Genomic DNA, 18436 nt, shown 5'->3' on the forward strand with positions numbered 1-18436 from the left:
CATGGGAAGAGGTGAATTAATTTCTGGCTTTGCCTTGCTTGTGTGCTTTTGCTTTTCCTATCAGCTGTCTTTATCTCAACTCATGAGCTTTCTGGTTTTTATCCTTCCAATTTTGTCTCCAGTCCTGCTGGTGGAGGAGTGAGCAAGCAGCTGCATGGTGCTTGGATGCTGGCAGGGGTTAAGCCATGACAGTATGTCAACTATGGTTCAAAGTTTCATAAATAACAGGTGGTTATTCTTTTTCCCTTTGAGAACTGCTCTATTACCACATTTTTCTCTTACTTGTAGTAAGGTCTGCATATGCATGCACCTTGAAAATAGCAACTGTTCTGATGAGTTAATAAAAGCACAAAGAGTTGATTTTGTCCTCTGGTCAATAGAGACACCAACTCATACATGTTCAAGAGTATTAGATGAGTTAGAGGAGTTTTTTTATCTCACTAGGTAAGGCATCCATGTTTCAAGAAGTGAAGCTCATAAGTACTACTCGAGATGCTACCTAGATGTGGTTGCATATGCTTTTTCTGTGTCTGATACTGTGAATTTTTTAAAATATATAACATATTTGAAGTTTTTTCAGTATTCTTGAGAGTGTAAATGTTGAGGCAATTGTGATATTTAAAAAATCCTTCTACTGAAATCAAATACAAAAATACCTATTTTGATTATTCTATTGTCTACTATAATAATTAAACATGTCTTTAAAAAGGGCATGAATTGCTTATTCTGAGAGCTTGACAAATTATAATGTTAGCATTTAGCGATGGTATACATGAGCACTAGCAATGCTGCAGACCGACAGTAAAATAAAACTGATCCATTAGTAAAAAACAACAGTCATTCAAACATAAATGTAGCGTTTTATATGATTTTAGGGTTTTTTTGCTTCCTGCTAAGCATAAATACTTTCATCCTTAATTTAACTTATATTATAGTGAAACTTGAAGAGATCTATTTTTCATGGTAATGTTGTCTATTTGATAAAGTGCCTTTAGTTAAAAATGTGATAATTGGGCTGAATGAGACAGTCTGTTTTCATAATTGGAAACAAAAAATAAAGATATGTGCAAAATTCACTTTGGTTAAGCTACTTGCTTGATTCTTCATTCTGTAGGTAGGTATTGAAAATAGTAAGGAATTTATATTATGTGGGGGTTTTTTACTAAAATGTAACACAGCCTTTTAAAAAAGCCCTCAAGCCTATCACATCAAATTGCCATAATACATCAGCTTTGAAACCGTATCATGCATACTAAATGAACCCTTTGCATCAGTCTTTCCCCATGTGTCTGCTCAGGTTCTTAGAGGAACATCCTAGAATAACAGGTTAGAATAATTAATAGCATTTCAAAGTAACTAGGTTTCTAGAGTGTCTCAATCTATGTGCATCATTCCTGAGACAATTTAACAAGGGGCTAATATTGAGAAAGATTGCACCATACTTTCTTTATTCATCACTTCTGAGTATCTTGACCTTTATTTATTTGTCCCTGACTATTTTTTTACTGGTTAGCCTGCTTCAAAATTTCCATTTCTCAAAATTTGCTTACAAAATAAATTATCTCTACAACCTGTCTTCTAAAGCATGGTGCAAGATACATTATTGCACAGGGTAATGCAGGGAGAAAGGGGTTGAAAATGGAAGATTGACTGAGAAAAAAAAGAATAAGAGTTTTTTTCACTCAAAGATGGCCTTGCAGCTGGAAGATACTAAGAATATTCGGTGTGGGAATTTTCACGTTGTGGTTACCTTGGGTTGTTTTCTGTCTGTGTTGAGGAATGGAATTTCTGCAGAAGATAACAGGATGTTGTAAAAAAGACCTAAAAAACATTCTTCACAGGCCTAGGCTTCCCAGTTGGGAGGGGAAAGAGAGATACAAAGCTTGAACGTTGTAAAAACAGTCTTGTGAAGGAATGCACATGTGCCAACTCCTATGATATGTTAAAGAAGGGAATAAGCATGCACTTTTTGACCTTGATAAGAGGGAATAAGCTTAGCAGCCCATTTTGCCATTGTGATGATGGAATAAATCTACTCTTTAAGCACTTCATATGTGGTTTTTGGCCATATTGGTTACCTGCATATATTCAGTTTTCACAAGTATCTTCTTGTAGTTGTTACCAGAATGAAACCTATCTGCAGAAAAATGTGCCGTTTCCCAAAAATATTCCTTTAGTATGAACACCATTACTGTAAAGTGTATTTCTATTTTCCAAGTTTATCTTTTAAATGTTGTTGCAGTGTATATTTGAAACTTTTATTGCAATAATTGCAAGTGACCATGTTCCCAATATTTGCACAACAAAAATACAAAGGGAAAAAGTTTTTAAGTAGGATTTCACTCCTAATAATATCTAAATGTCATGGAGTACTGTGTGAAACTTTATTAAATCCCGTGTTCATTAATGCAAACCAGATCACATTTAAGAAGGAAGAAGGAAAGAATAGGCTATATTTCTGTATTAAACACAGCATTTGTGATGGCTAACCTTTTTGTCTTCCTCAATGTAGTCACCAATGGTAATTTTTCATTACATGTCACTTTGGGGATAAGTTAGACTCCGACCTTTTGTACATAACATACATTTTGGAGTGTTCTTCCCCCCAGTAGCTGCTGTATGTTAAAAGTTCATCTGTGAATTTACTAAGTTTTCTGCTCTTCAGGAGTAAATAATGCCTTTAGAAAAAATCATCTACACACCCACAGAACATCGATTATTCTGAAAAATGTACTGTGTATAGCATCTCTACATTAATTGAAGAGAGTTTCCATAAAAAAATGTGATAAAACTAAATCATAGTTGTAGGTACAAAAATGCTGTTAGTGAGGATTTTCTTGTTATTTTTCTAAGTCTGTGAGAGACTTTTCTCTCTCACAGAAGAGGTAGCAGGGAATGTAAACAACCAAGCCACCTGCAACCTTGAAAAGTCTTGTTTATGGTATAGTAGAAAAATATTTTGATAATGGATGTTTTAGGATTTTAGCCAATCACCCCCAAGGGGTGGCTGATCCTTTGCCCAATTAGACTATGAAGAAAAAAGTCTATAAAAGAGTTTGTAAAATAATTAAATAAATCAATCTTGCTGCACAATTCCTGCCTGTTGGATCCTCTCTTCTCTTCCTCCCTATGGCTGTGGGACACGGTGATATACCGTAGACCTCAGGCCTGCGGTAATACGTAGTATGGTTTCATTGGAAGGGACCTTTAAAGGTCATCTAATCCAACCTCCAATAAATGAAGCCTAGATGGATGGGTGATAGACTTCGCTCTTCCTGTTTGCTATAACATGAATGATTAACAGTAGATAGCATCTCTGTAGGTAATGAATACAAGATTTTGATGCAATGAAATGCTTCAAACTCATAAAATGAGTAACAATATACTGCTCTACAGCAAAACATATGCACTGACCCATATTCCCACAAAACCAGGAAAGAAAAAGGAGAAAACCAACTTTCATTTTGATGCTATTCTCTACATTTGTAACATTTTCCAGAGTCTAGCAAGTAATTTCAAATTATTAGTTACAAAATGGCAACCTCTATTTCCAAAGATTGCTTTTGGTGTGAATAGTTTATGAAGTCATCACACAATTTTTCTTCTGACATCTGGTTAACCAGATTTGGATTACAAATAAAGTAAGGATCCTATCTTTGTGTATTTTATGTTAGTTTAAATCAATCTGTCCAAGAAAGAAGCCACATTTTCAATCCTAAATTGGACTGAAATAAAACACTTTTTATACAGAAGATAATCTCTAGTTATGAATTTTTCCTGACATATATTAGCATTGAACTTGGTGTTCTAGTAATGACATTTTCTTTAAACTCCATACCGGTAGTAAAATATTGTCTGTATTGACACCTCTTAAGGAGTTACTAAAAGACCATTTCAAATGCCAAACAATCTCCACAAGCTCTAACCCTCTGTAGTGTAACGAATTGCAAAAAGATCACTTGAGATAATCTCAATAATTGGTTTCAGAACTGCATATGCATGTTAGAAACATATTACAAGGAAAGTAAATCCAGGGCAGATGGATGAAACAAAATTTTCATTTCTTGTTTACAGGAAGCTATATTCTCTCCCTCCATTCAAAATCAGGTGGAAATGTATATAATGCTGATAATAAATAGCACACCTAGAAGACTGTATTATTATTGGTCACTAGCTCTTTTAAGATTCTGGTTTTTTTTGGTTTTTTGGTTATTATTTTTTCTCCTGTCTATACCAGAGAAGTGACTCAGCTTGATGTCATCATCTTGAGGGGATGCCTCTGGCTCATAGGTTACAGGTACCTATGTTGCTCAACAGCTGTCAAGACGCTGTCTGAAAAAGATGGAAACAGTTTTCTTCATTTACTGTTTTAAATGAAAAATACATATTTCTCCCCATTTCTATCAAAGATTGAATGGCATTTTCCTATGCACTTAATAATTCTTTTTTTGTACTAAACTAAAATATTTTTACCTTTTGGTAAAGATAGTAAGTAATATGCATTTTATTTGTCTCTTTTTGTACAAATGAACATACAGTATATATACATATTACACATATATTACATATATACATATATATAGTATTACACATATATTTTTTATATACACATATTTTCTACTGGTTCCATCCTATACCATTATCTGTCTAAACTTTTGCTTATTTACACTTATGGTATTTAAATTTTAGTCTCCCTCAAGAATATTTTTCTTGCTTATATTGTCTAATACTCATCTAGAATGGCTCACCCAGGTGAAATACTACTATAAAACCAGATTCTGAACTGCTAGAATTAACTTGACAGCTCAGTTGAATGACTTTCAATACAAGTGGTCACAATACTTATACCACATCTTGTATAAGCCAGGATGTTAGGACAAGGGACTTCCTTCTTTCATTTTTTTATTTTGATAAATAAAAAATGAAATTCTTCTTCCCCCATAGAGTGGTTAGTAGAAATTTTTAAAGTTATTTCTTAATGGGTAAGCTAGGCGTACTCTTAATCAGAAATATTAGTACTAGTCTGGATTATTTTCTATCTGCACACCTTATTAAAAGAAAGGGAGAAAACCCACACAATTACACCCATTACTCCAACTTCCCAACAGACTTCAGATCAACTATCAGGCTTCTAATCTCTTTCATTTAGTTTAGAACAAAACAACAAAATCTACATTTCAGCAGTAATTACTCAACTAACATAGAGAGTCATAAATAGCTCATTTATAAATAATGTTTATAATATGCTAAAAGATTTTCTAAAACTACTTTAATCTTCCTGAAAAAGCATACCTTTTATTTTTAATTTTTTTTATCAGAGAAACCTCAATTTTTGGGCAGGCTAGATTAACTTCTTAACTTCCTATCTATTTACCAAGCTCTTCTTTCCATCTATTTGCATTAGTAAAAACACCTTTCTGATTATAGAGACACTAAGCCATTATCTATTACAGCAGCCACTAAGCCACAAAGCTAACATTTGACAGGTCTAAGTACCTACTTACCAGAATAGAAATAACATGTTACCTGTCCAAGTTGATTCTTGTTTTGCTAGTGCCATTTCTTATTGTCACACACATTTTTGCCTCCTTGTTCCTTGAGGGGTTTTTTGTCATGAAAGCAACAATCTGGTTTCTCTTGCTTCACAGGATATGAGGATTCTTCTTGTGTGAGCATTTCAGGCAAAATATCCAGTAGAAGAGTAAATAGTGAAGTATACTCAGAAGTGAAATAAATTATGTTTGCAGAGGTTTTCTGGAAAATAATGAATCTGTGCTAATTCAAGAACAGCCATGGGACCTCAAAGAAAGGTTAAGACCACTCCATGTCATCTAAGAAAGGAATGAGAGCACTGGTGGGAACCACAGCACCAGATAAATGAAAAGAATGCGGGTGCTAGAATCTCTCATTGCTGATATCTGAATATAAGTTTGTAACTAGAAGGGAAAGTTATACTGCATATTGTAATATAGTGGAAACAGGTTTTCTTCCAAGGTGATGAACATTCAGTATATGGTATCAACTTTTAACGAGTGGGGTTTCACAGGACTCTATCTTAGGTCCTGTGCTCTTCAACATTTTCACAAATGACTTGGACACAGGACTGAAAGGGATACTGAGCAAGTTCACTGATGATACAAAACTGGAAGAAGCTGTTGATTCTCTTGAAGCCACAGAAGCCCTGCAGAGAGATCTTGACAAATCAGAGGCCTGGAAAATCCCAAACAATGTGAAGTTCAATAGGGAAAGTGCCAGATTCTGTACCTGGAATGGGGCAACCCTGGATGTACAGACTCAGGAATGAGATGCTGGAAAACAGTGCTGTGGAAAGGGACCTGGGGGTCCTGGTCAGTGGCAAGTTGAACAGGAGTCAGCAGTGCCGTGGCAGCCAGGGGGGCCAACCGTGTCCTGGGGGACATCAGGCACAGCATTGCAAGCCAGGCAAGGGAGAGGATTGTCCTGCTCTGCTCTGCACTGGGGCAGCCTCACCTCGGGTGCTGGGGGCAGTTTTGGTCACCACAATATAAGAAAGGTGACCTGTCACTAGTGTAAACTATTAGAGAATGTCCAAGGGAGGGCCACAAAGATGGTGAAGGGCCTTTAGGGGAAGCTGTATGAGGAGCGGCTGAGGTCATCTGGTCTGTTCAGCCTGGAGGAGACTGAGAAGAGACCTCATTGCAGTCTACAACTTCCTTGTGAGGGGAAGAGGAGGGGAAGACACTGATCTCTCTGTGGTGATCCATGACAAGATCCAAGGGAATGGCCTGAAGTTGTGTCAGGGAAGGTTTAGGTTGGACATTAAAGAAAAGTTCTTCACCCAAAAGGTGATTGGTCACTGGAACAGGGTCCCCAGAGAAGTGGTCACAGCATCAGGCCTGACAGAGAAAGAAAAGTCCTTTGAAGTTGTGTCCTATACTATTAACTATGCAGTACAAGACAGTTCACAGTACTCTATAGCTCAACAGTGTGATGGCTGATTTAGCTACAGATAGCATCGTCTCCTTGAGAAGAAATTTCAGAATATTTCAGACCCTAAGTTATAGAATGATTTTCCATATAAATCATAGCCGATGAAAAATTAAAGATATATTCAGTCTGCTTTTGGAAGCAATTAATTTACTCCAACTGTGTTCATGATCATCAAGACCTTGATTGCAGGGTTACTAGAGACAGTGTGAAAAAAAAAATTTATTCATAACAGCTTGATTCTTAAGTTCATTCAGTCATCAGATGATACAGTATAATTGATTCTGCATCTTAATTTTAGTACAGAATGGCAATTAACTTTAAATGTTAAATACAAAGGATTGTTCAAAGATGTTTAGTGGATGTTAATGAAATAATAGCAAACTTAAAAAATAAGGAACTTTATATATTAAGCAAATTATTTTTGAAAAGCTGATATACATTTTTTTAATTTGTTCAATAATGTTTGGGTTTTATAAATCCAGAAATAAAAGTATTTTCATTTCATGTGGGGTTGTCTCCGGGTTGAATGTATGGGTTCTTACTGTTTCACAATATATGGCTGGGCTTATGCAAAATACTTAAATGGAGATCTTTTAAATAAGTAGTTACGACTTCTGTTGAAATTAGCAGAGTATCATGACTATATGTATAAATATCTGTAGCTATTAATTTATTTGGAGAATCTTAATTATTGAATTATCTTGATACATGATGGTGAATATTAAATAAGGACAAAATCATAATTCTATATTTAAAATTAGTCTGCTGTTAGCTGTTCTATACTCTAATTTTATTTTATTTCAGTACTAAAATCTGTTACTCCAAACGATATGATATATATATATTACATTCAATATAACCTCAAAAATCAATTACATGTAAAATATTTTAATGTCTGTTTTAACCTCTATTACCTTTATATAATATTTGAACATGTTTGAACAGCTATCAGTGGTATAATTCACTGAAATCTGTCAGATGAGGTTTGATCCATATCAGTTTCCATGTAAGTGTATTATGAACTCCCTTTGTGGAAAAAGTAAATACAAGAAAAAGAGGAAATATTATCTGTAGTTATATGTCATCCTGCCTTATCAATAATTATTCTACATATTAATTAGGGAAATTTATTAACAGCATTAAAGTATTGATTTTTTAATGTAGCTAATTAGAAGCATCTTATGTTTACTTACACAAATCATGCCTTTGATATTCCTAAAATAACACATAGAATGACTACTTCTTTAGACTAATATTAGTAATTTGCTGCTTTGGACAGAATTAGCACTTTTTAAAGCATTATATTCATGGAAATGATTAATTTTCTACAGGAAGGAACAGTTTTCATATGCAAAAATATAAAAGCTCTTTTCCCCAGAGATCTCTAATTGCTCTTCATTCTTTGTTTGATTTTTATGAAAGATGCAACCATTTCTCAATCCAGAATGTAATGATACCGCCAGAGCTCCAAACTCCATCCTCTTTCCATATGTTATGGGTGAGGATAGACAAGATTGGTCTGGGTGAGTTTGTGGGTGTCTCCTATGGATCACCCGCCCAGGAATATCAAGCGGAGCAGGCCCTTCGCAGAGAGTTGGCAACAGCCTCACACTCACAGGCCTTGGCCCTCATGGGGGACTTCAGCCAACCTGAAACCTGCTGGAGGGAAAACACAGCAGGGCACAAGCAAGCCTCCATGAGGTACCTGGAGAACTTTGATGACAACTTCTTGACTCAGATGAGAAAGGAGCCAAAAGAGAAGTATTTTGCTGGACCTTGTACTCACAGACAAGAAGACACTTACTGGGCACATAAAGGTGGAAGGCAGACTTGGCTGCAGTGACCATGGGATGATGGAATTAAGGATCCTGAGAGGAGGAAGCACAGCAAAAAGCAAGATCACAGTGTTGGACTTCAGGAAAGCAGGCTTTGGTCACTTCAAGGACCTTTTTAGCATAGTCCCAGGGAATAAGGTCCTAAAGTGAAGAGGGTTCAAGAGCAGTCCATCACAACGAGGAAGAAATCAGTCAAAAATACCAAGCCTACGTGGATGAACAAGTAGCATCTATTTAAAGACAAAAAGGAGGCATTCAGAGGGTGAATGCAAAGATGAGTAACCTGGGACTAAATGAAAAATTCAAAAGAAATTAAAATTATGCAAGTATTCAGAAAGGACAGATAAGATGATTCAAGTAATTCTAAAACTAATTAGCTTAATACTTTATTTCCAGTATATTAATAGAAATCCTGATATAGAATCAAATAAGGTATTAAAAAAAAGAATAATAATTAGAATGGCTTTCTAGATAATATTTCTTCTAAAACTTGGCTCCTTTTTTCTGGCAAAGACACGATTGGAACATTGGTCAGCTCACAATTCAATGTCACAATTTTGACATTTTGATTTCAAAAACCTATTATTTTTTAAGAAAAGTAGGGTTGTGAAGATGATCAAGGCATTGGACAAAAGAAGAAGTTGTGATAATAAAACCTTGGAAGAGGTTGACAAGAGGTTGTGCAAGTTATCGAGTCTCCTCTCAACTTGGTGATGTTCAAAACCTGATTATACATGGCCCTGAGTGTTATATATTAAATCCACCAAATTGGCCTTCGTATGTTAAGTGCCCTGATTTTGCATAAGATGTTAAATGTCCTAGTTTTGCATTTTGCATATTAAGTGTTTTAATTACCAAATTAGTATTTACATACTTTAAATGCCCATCAAAGTAGTTAAAGATATAAAGTTAAATTCTCAGAACCATTTAATCACACAGTTCCTAGTTAAAAATCCCTGTTGATAAAATATTCCCAAGTTTAATCCCTTCCTTAAGCCTTAAACTTCTAAATATCTTGTTTCCTGCATATACCCAAGTTATCCAAGTTAATGAGTATATTTTAAAAGATTCTTAAAGTGTTTATGGTTCAGTTTTAAAAGTTCCTTAAAATGACTGTTGATTGTTCTGTTTTAAAAGTTCCCTGAAGTATTTGTAGTGCAGCTTAATGCTTTTGTTAGTTGTCCTTAAGTTCCACAAGTTTCTAAGCCCAGCTCCAAGAAGCAGACTTCTAGCTGTCAAGAGCTATTTTTAGTCTCCTGTCCCTTAACCTGCAGCTCATCTCCATGGCAACATGAATGTCAATGAGGACATTTTCCCGCCTTTCAAGCACCCGAGACAAGAAGCTATCCCATTGGCTGGTTCAAATGACCTCGCTTCAAGACTCCACCAATCGCACCAGACCATGGGGCTGGACTGTGGGTGGACCTGGGCGGAGCATGGACATTATAAAATCAGTGCACAGGCGCGGAGCTCGCATTTGCCTGGGATTAGCTGTGGGTGAAACCGAATGCTGGTGACTCAGGCCTCTATCCCCCAGAGGGACCATTTTAATTATCTAACTTTGGAGTAGCCAAAGTTAACCCAGTGTTGCAGGCTTCCTGCACTGGGGCCTTGTGCCAGTTAGGCCTAAAGGTCTCTAATCACTGCGGACCCAGGTTTTAGGATTTTTACTTGGGATTTTTACTTGTGGATTTTCCCAGACTGGATTACTTTAACTTTAATTATTTTTTTAAATTATTCTTTTAATAAAACAGGTGTTAATTTTTAATTAACATCAAGAGTGCTGTCATTCTTGACACTGAGTAAGGTGCTCTAGTTGCCCCACTTTTAAGCAGGAGAGTTTGGACTATACAGTCTCCGAAAGTGTTTTCAAATACCATCCATTCTGGGATTCTGTAAATACCAGAAGACATTACTTGAAATAAGCCTTATTGGACTGATACATTTAAAAGCATAATTCTCAGAGGGGAATCATGTTTGAATAACTCTTTCTAGGGAAAGTCCAAAGTGATTGATACTACAACCAAACCTGTTAGCACTTTAATCTGTGCTCTTGAAGTATCAGTTCAATGTTGATTACATTTCCAGATGGCTCAAAGATTGACAGAATCATAATTACTCATGAGAACAGAGTAAACATATAGCAAATTTTGTATTGAAACATGAACTCACCTTGTTCAAAGAATAAAGAACAAAATAAAATACTCTAAGAATAACATATGGAAATCATAACTGTAGATTAGGCAACAGTATCATGAAAAGTTGTCACTATAACAGGCTCTAGGGGTGATGTGATATCCTGTGCAGCACTGCAGAAAAGTAGACTGATCTTTAGAAGAATAAATAGAGTACTAAGAAAAATAAAAGTTAAGAGATTTGTGAATCGAGTTTAGTGCACACATTTTTAATGACAGAAATAAAAGTTGTTAAGGAATAAACAAAAAATTCCTCAAAAGAAATAGCATGGTTTCAAACATCTTGTGAGAAATAAGACAGCTTCCTGTAGAACTCAACAGAAAAAGTTGTGTTGAAAAAAACATAGTGTCCCCAGCTTAACTGAAAAACTCAAAAACAAGTGAAGTCTAAAGTTGATTTCTTTGTTGGTTTTGTGGGGGTTTTCCTGGGTTTTTTGGGGATTTTGTTGGTTTTTTTAAAAGAATGTTGAACTTCTCTAAAGAAAAACCACAAGAACGGGTGAAATACCTGTGTTTTGGTAACTTCAAAATGTATAAGATGGTTTCATAAATGTAGTCTCACTGAAATACATGATCATGGGTTCCATACCCATACTACTGAACAAAAGATAAGGCAAGAAGATACACAGGATATGGGATAAACAGATGCATCTGCTTGCCTTATACTCTGTGCCTTGACTTAGGATAACTAGTAAAATCAAGGAACTTTCTACTTTCTATATAAATATATCTTATATGCAAATGTTGGGATCCTTCTGAAACCACAAAAATAATATTTTCAAGTATAAGATGAAATATTTCTAATCAGAACAGAAAACTCTTCAAGCATTTTCCAATAGGAAGAAGAAATAAAAGTAAGTCCTATGTCTTAAAAGCTAGTGTTACTATGAACCACTATTCTAGGAAAGATATAATACAAAATATAGACTCAGTTGAAATTCACATCACTTTACTCATAAGTTAGTTTACACAGTATAAAGAACTTTATAAAATCCAGTTTGACTTCCTGAATAACACAACTTACAATAACTTACTTTAATAATCTTATATTACTGTTACAAACTGTGTTAGAGTAAAGCTTAAGCTTCAGAAAATGTTTCATCTTATTGTGACATTATTAAGAAATGGACACCTTAGTGCAACAATTCCAAGGTCATTTTTTCAGGTAAGTCAATATTGTATACTGTCTGTTTTCAGCTGGGGTAGAGTTGGTTTTTCTTCTGAGTAGCTGGTACTGTGCTTTGTTTTTGGATTTAGAATGAGAATAATATTGACAAACACACTGAAGTTCTGATTGTTATTAAGCAGTGCTTACTCTGAGGACTTTTCAGTGTTGCACACTCTGCCAGTGAGGAGCTGCACAAGAAACCAAGGAGGACCAAGCATAGCAAGGACAGCTGACCCAAACTGATCAGAGGTCATCATACCCAGGATATAAACTGGTTTATACTGTAATATGATCTTTTTAATAAATTAAACATAGCAATGTTATCTTAAGGGCATTTTTCCAGTTCTTGTCTTGAACTTTTATTTATTAGCTATACCATGTTTATATGTACCAACCAGTAGAACCGTATTTATTAGTTATTGCACCATCACTTTTGCTGTCCTCAAATCTCAAATCTTCAGCATTTTTGCTGGAGATATTAAAACTAAAAACCTTAATATTAGTCTTCACATTTATCAAGCCTCTCACTATTCTCGTATTGATTCAACTAAACAAGATATAAATTATCACTCTGTTATAGCATTAAACAGAGTCCTTATGGTTTCTTTATTGTCCATCTTGTCATCTAAATCATTTTCAGAGCTTCTGCTCTTCAGTGTAACGTTCAGTGTGCTGTTCAACAGGTTTCAATCATCTGATGTATTATTCTAGAGCTTATTTTATATGTTATTCTATAGTTCTACCTATTCTAGGTAGGCAGTTGCTGTTGCTGCAGAGATCTCCCTGACCAGAAAGCACTAAGGGATCAAAGCCACATCTTCTAAAGTACTGAATTCAATAGAATGATATTAAAAGAATTAGACCTTCCTCTATCCACTACTTCTGAGTTACTGGGTATGCAGAAAAATTGTGAGCATAGAAGAGCATATAAGTTCAACTTGTTCCAAATAATTCTGGTAAATCTTGCAGTACCAAGGTATATGTTTGAAGTCTACAGTGTTCATTGTTAAAGAAATAATGATAAATTAATTCATAAATTTAATAAGTGTAATTATACATCATTACAAATTACTATCCTAATTCCATAGATGGTGAACAGAGGCAGAGAGATTAAAATATAAAAAGAACTGACTGAGGAAAGAAAAAAAACTTGTTCATGATTTTTTTTTCATTCAGTTAAGAGAGTACTGTGGATTTCCATCAGGTTCTCTGTCAGTAACAGCAATCCCTTCAGATCATTATTTTTGTTCAGCCTTGGGTAGCTCAGCGTGTGCTTCTCCAGTCTGCCTTGACTCAGGATTTCTGACAGTCTTCCACCTTGATACACTGCCTGCACCCAGCTCAGCCCATCTCAGAAATCTGATTCCCATTCTAACAGATTAACAGTGCAGAGGAGACAAAACTCCTTCCACCTTTTCTTGTGCAAAATTTTCATTCTCTGAATGAAGAAATGATACTGCTCATTTCCAGGGCAGAGGCTGCTTAGTCTGCATGACATCATGGCCAATTTATTTGTGATTTTCTATCAGGAACTATCTGAAAACAAATAAGTTCAACTTTTCCCATCCACAGTTAAGATTTTTATCTTAAAAAGAGAGACAGGAGGGAGAGATAACAGGGAGAAACCCCTTCTTTCAAATGTCAAATTGCAACTTTGAAATTCAGCATTGTTACAATTTATTAAAAACACACACAGAAGAAAAAAAAGCCAAACCAACACAAAACTACGAAACCCCAACATCCCTATAAATCTCCTAAAAGTATTCTGTATGCTTATGGATTGGTTCTGAATTTTTAGAAATAAGTGTACCTTACCCTGACATAGAAATGCACTGAAGAATTAAATCTAAACAAATGTTTAAAGAAAAGTTTATAATATATAAAAAGAAAAATTGCAATAGCTTTATGCTGTCATTACAAAAAAGAAAAGTATCAGAAAAATTCAGCAATGATAAACAGAAGTGATTTCAAATGCTAATAAGAACATTGAGAACATAATTTACAATGCTATGCTGGTATAACGGTACTATTAAGTAAATCATGAAATGCCACACAAGCTGTTTTCATGCTGAGACTATCTTTATAGTTACTGATGAGTTAGTATTTCACTTCAATTATATAGTTGAAAATCTTTAATAATTGCTAGCAATGACAAGAGTGAACTTCAAATAGCTCTAAATAAAATATTAATGCTGCAATTATTCAGAAGCATAACAAAAGCACCCTTTTAAAATTCTCACAGGATTTATGCTCATTATCATCAAATTTATGATTAACTAAAAATACCACCACTATAAATTCATTATATAAAATACCTTATTTAAATGTCCAACAAAAATTTTGAATTCATATTTCATCCACGGTCATCAGCCATAACTTTCTAGCATTTGTGCACTTCTCAAATTACATTTTAATAATGAGGAGAGTAAAAGGGAACTATAGTTTCAGAAACAAACATTCAGTTTAGCCAGGTATCATATAGCTAGATGCATTCCCCTTTCATAGAATTTGAAATGTTCAGTGTTTCCACCATAAATATGATAAGGAAAAAAATGCAAGTCTTCTATGAATCTATTTTTATTGTATTTTTAACAATAACTTTTGCAGGGAACTTGACACTCTAAGACTGCCTCTCAAAACATGCACCTTAACAGCATATTCCATACATCTATTTTTGAGCATTTAGTTTAACATTCTAACATATTTTAAGGCCCAAAGTTACTGAAATGGCAGTAAAATGCACAATAAAAGAGCACCACTTACATGAATGTAAATTAAAACACTTTCTCATAAAAATATAAAGCAGTCTTGCTTGAAGTCACAACTTAGAATAAGTCCCTAAATACTTAATTTGTAAGGATACTGGCTACAGCTGCTCCACAACTGTCTGTTACAGTGAGGAATAGTCCTACTATCTGATCTTTATGGATTTCTATGCCTAAATTCCCATGATCATCTAGTCTCTTCTCTAGGAGCCAAGGGTAATATAATTTCTATAGCGGTTTAAGGGTAGTGTAAGAGATATAGTTAGAACATCATGAAGTTCAAATTAATGATCTGACTATATAGTGATACATGCCTGTCTGTCTTTTTTCCAACTGCTTCCATGTGGAACGAATTTTTATATGGTATCAGGTAAATTGTTTGGCCAAACAAGAAAAACAAAGGATAGTTTATTATAAGCTGAGTAATTCAAGCATAAAAAACCCAGTAACAGCAACAGTAAAAGAGGTAGCTAAAAAGGAGAATTAAAATAACTGAGCAGTTCCTCACTAAGGGTTTTAAACAGTTTCCTACCCCAGGAACAATTATTTGTAACCAGCCATGGGCTGCCTTCTCTTCAGCTCATACCAGTATGTTCTTGTGCTCTTGACTTGAGCTTTAAGACATTTCAAAAGAAACAAACAACTCAAGCTAAATCACAGAAAAGGGTTCACCATAGGTAAAGGTTTTAAGCTCTCCTCTCTTCGTCTTTAGTAACAGTCTGGAAGATGAGTTTTCATTATTTCTGATGATTGTGTTAATCAATAGGGTCTGTGCTGTCAAAAGTATGTTTCATTTTGAAGTGGTTGTGGTTATTCCAACGGAAGTTGGGTTTTATCAAGTTTAAATTTATTAAAAACTTTACCAAGCACACTTCATAAAAAACTTGCCTATCAGTTAAGGCAAAGCATATAATTTTCTCACAGTATCAGACACACATTTTGAATTGATTAGTGCTGAAATAAGAGATCAATCTAGAAGCATTTGAAGTTAAGTAAAATACCCTGCTCCTTTCACTCGCATCTCTGGGTTTTGGTTTTTTTGTTTGTTATTATTAACACTATTATTAATAGTATTAATAATGATAATTGTTATTACTAATTTTCCATCCGATTATAAACCACAATCTCTGACTTCCAATGGCTGCTTGAAGAAGTAAAGAATAAAGTTCCCTCATCTTGCCAGAACTCTATGATTATGCAAACTCCTGTCTTGCTTTTCTTATTGATCTCTTGTAAACTTTCAGCCTGAGATAGAATGCATTTTCTTTAGGGATAATAAAACTAAACCATAAAAAAGATAAAGATAAAATGCAAAATATAAAATATAAATAAACAAAACCAGCACACAAGAGCAATACTAGGAAGAAAGGTCCCCTACTCTCCTCCATCACACCTCTTTCCCACTATTAGCCTTTCCATTGCTGTTGAAGCAAGCGAAGAAAAATGTATTTTAAAAAAGGTGATTTGTTCCAACTCCAGCATTTCCAGATGCAGTAGTCTGAGTCTGATGGAGACACAAATGGAGCCAATATTTCAAAAGGTTGTTGCAATGAAAGGCTTTTGAGGAATCGGTATAAGATTTCTGTATGTCAGAAATATATGTTGAGATAGGGTGTAAAACAGCAAAGAATAATAAGCAAAAATCAGTAAAAAGGAAAACGATTAAAACAAATTTGTTAGCAGTTGAAATGTTTCAAGAGGGTTTCTGTTTTCCAAATAAAAATTTAATTCACTTTATATGTATTTTACCAGGTACGTTACCATTTCATAGTTTTAAATCAAAGGTAGTTTCTGCATGATAATAATTTCTAAATCAGCAGCACAGAATATATGAGTAGATAGTAATTCAGTGTGAGAAAAAACTGACTCGTTGAATTTCAAGTTTCAAGAATAAAAATGTGATAAGTAAAGAGCTCATTAAACTGATACTGTATAGCATGTCTTTAGAAAAGGTGCTCTACAGCCCCAGGCTATCTGAGTGAAGATGAAAAAATTACTGTAGGCACATGTTTTGCTGTGAATATGTATTAACTCAGTATAGGATAGTATATTACATTTTTAATCAAAGTGTCAGATGATCTTATATGTCCCAAGTCCTTTATTGGGTAGAACTAAATGAGCTTTTGCTACTCTGGATAAGAAAGATGACAATTCCAAGTCCACTGGTATTTTGTACTGAGTAACTCCATTCTTTATACTAGTTTTTTCCTTAGTGCATAGTTTCGTAAAAAGAATCTTAAGGTGTCCAGCATTAGTGCTGCAGATGGTTATTTGCAAGATGTCAAGGAGACAAACACATGCATCTAAGCCTGTGTAATGATAACAAAATAATTTAAATAATCTCTTCTTCATTTGACACTCCCATCTCACATAAGAAAACATATGGAATTATGGTCAGAGGTGCCACTGCAGAGAATTGTCCTTCCTCTGCTCCCAAGATGAAACAATATTTCATTTAGCAATGATTTTTTATTGGCAATGACCGGTAGACACAGACCTCCTGCTACCTACTTGACTCTAAGCCACTATGTCTCCTGTGTGCAAACTGTGTAGGTGAAAGAAGTGTGGAGATATAGGGTGATTTCCTAATGTCTATTAATTCACCCCAGAACCTGTCATTTTTTAAGACCTGAGCATCTCCAACCCACATTGTCCTGACTGCTCTGACAGAGAACTTTGGAAGAATAATGTGCTTAGCTTTGGGACATGACCAGCCTGCAGAAGTAGCATAATTTAAATCCTCTAGAAGTTTTCAATTTGGGGATTTTTGAGTTTGGATCTTAACATATAATTAGTGTGCATTGTTCAGATACATTAGTAAGTATAGTATACATGGTTTAGATCAGTTAGTATATATTGTTCGGATCTACAAAATTTTCATATCAAGCTAGAGATGTATTTGTATTGGAAATTATCTGTTCATGATAAAAGAAAATACTAACTGTACACAACTAGATGAAGGGCTAAGACTAGCAGATTTATCTGAAAACTGATGCTTGTTATGATGTTGATTAGTGTTTTAAGTGACTTTTACTTAATGATGATTAGTAGACTTTGAAAAATCCAAAGGGTATTAACTAGTATTAACTGACATGACAGCTCATTTTCTCACTAATCTTTTAAAGAAGACTGTAAACCTTCCTTCAGAGTTAAAACTGCCTGAGTATTAGTATCAGAAATAAAAGAAAGTGAAACAAATCTTAGCTTGTGGGTTCCCTCAGGATTTTGGTATGTACTGGATGTCATACATGAAATCCCTATTTGTGCTTGGTCTTTGCATATTAAGTGCTTTAATTAATTAATTTTGAGTTAAATATTTTTAAATTGAATCTTAAAATTAACCCATCAGCCCAGGTACAAAAATCAAGTTCCATTATCAGTGTTTTCAATTGTTCAAAGTAGTTTATTAAGAGAGTTGCACCCTTCCCAGTTAAAAATTCCCCAGTTAAAAATCACCAACTTGCTCCCTTTTCAAACTTCAAACCACCTGTACACCATAAGAGT

The 18436-nt window shown here is 34.6% G+C and overlaps 1 long non-coding RNA gene across 1 annotated transcript in view; it reads right to left on the reverse strand.

The window, feature by feature from the left end:
• Positions 1–3176: 3176 nt before the first annotated feature.
• LOC108449599 overlaps positions 3177–18436 on the reverse strand; it is a 95913-nt gene continuing 80653 nt past the window's right edge. Inside the window, exon 3 of the long non-coding RNA XR_001865826.1 lies at positions 3177–4332. This is a non-coding gene — a long non-coding RNA (uncharacterized LOC108449599). The remainder of the gene's footprint in view (positions 4333–18436) is intronic.

The sequence above is a fragment of the Corvus brachyrhynchos genome, unplaced genomic scaffold, assembly GCF_000691975.1.
Source record: "Corvus brachyrhynchos isolate BGI_N302 unplaced genomic scaffold, ASM69197v1 scaffold28, whole genome shotgun sequence".
In the NCBI taxonomy this organism is placed as follows: domain Eukaryota; kingdom Metazoa; phylum Chordata; class Aves; order Passeriformes; family Corvidae; genus Corvus; species Corvus brachyrhynchos.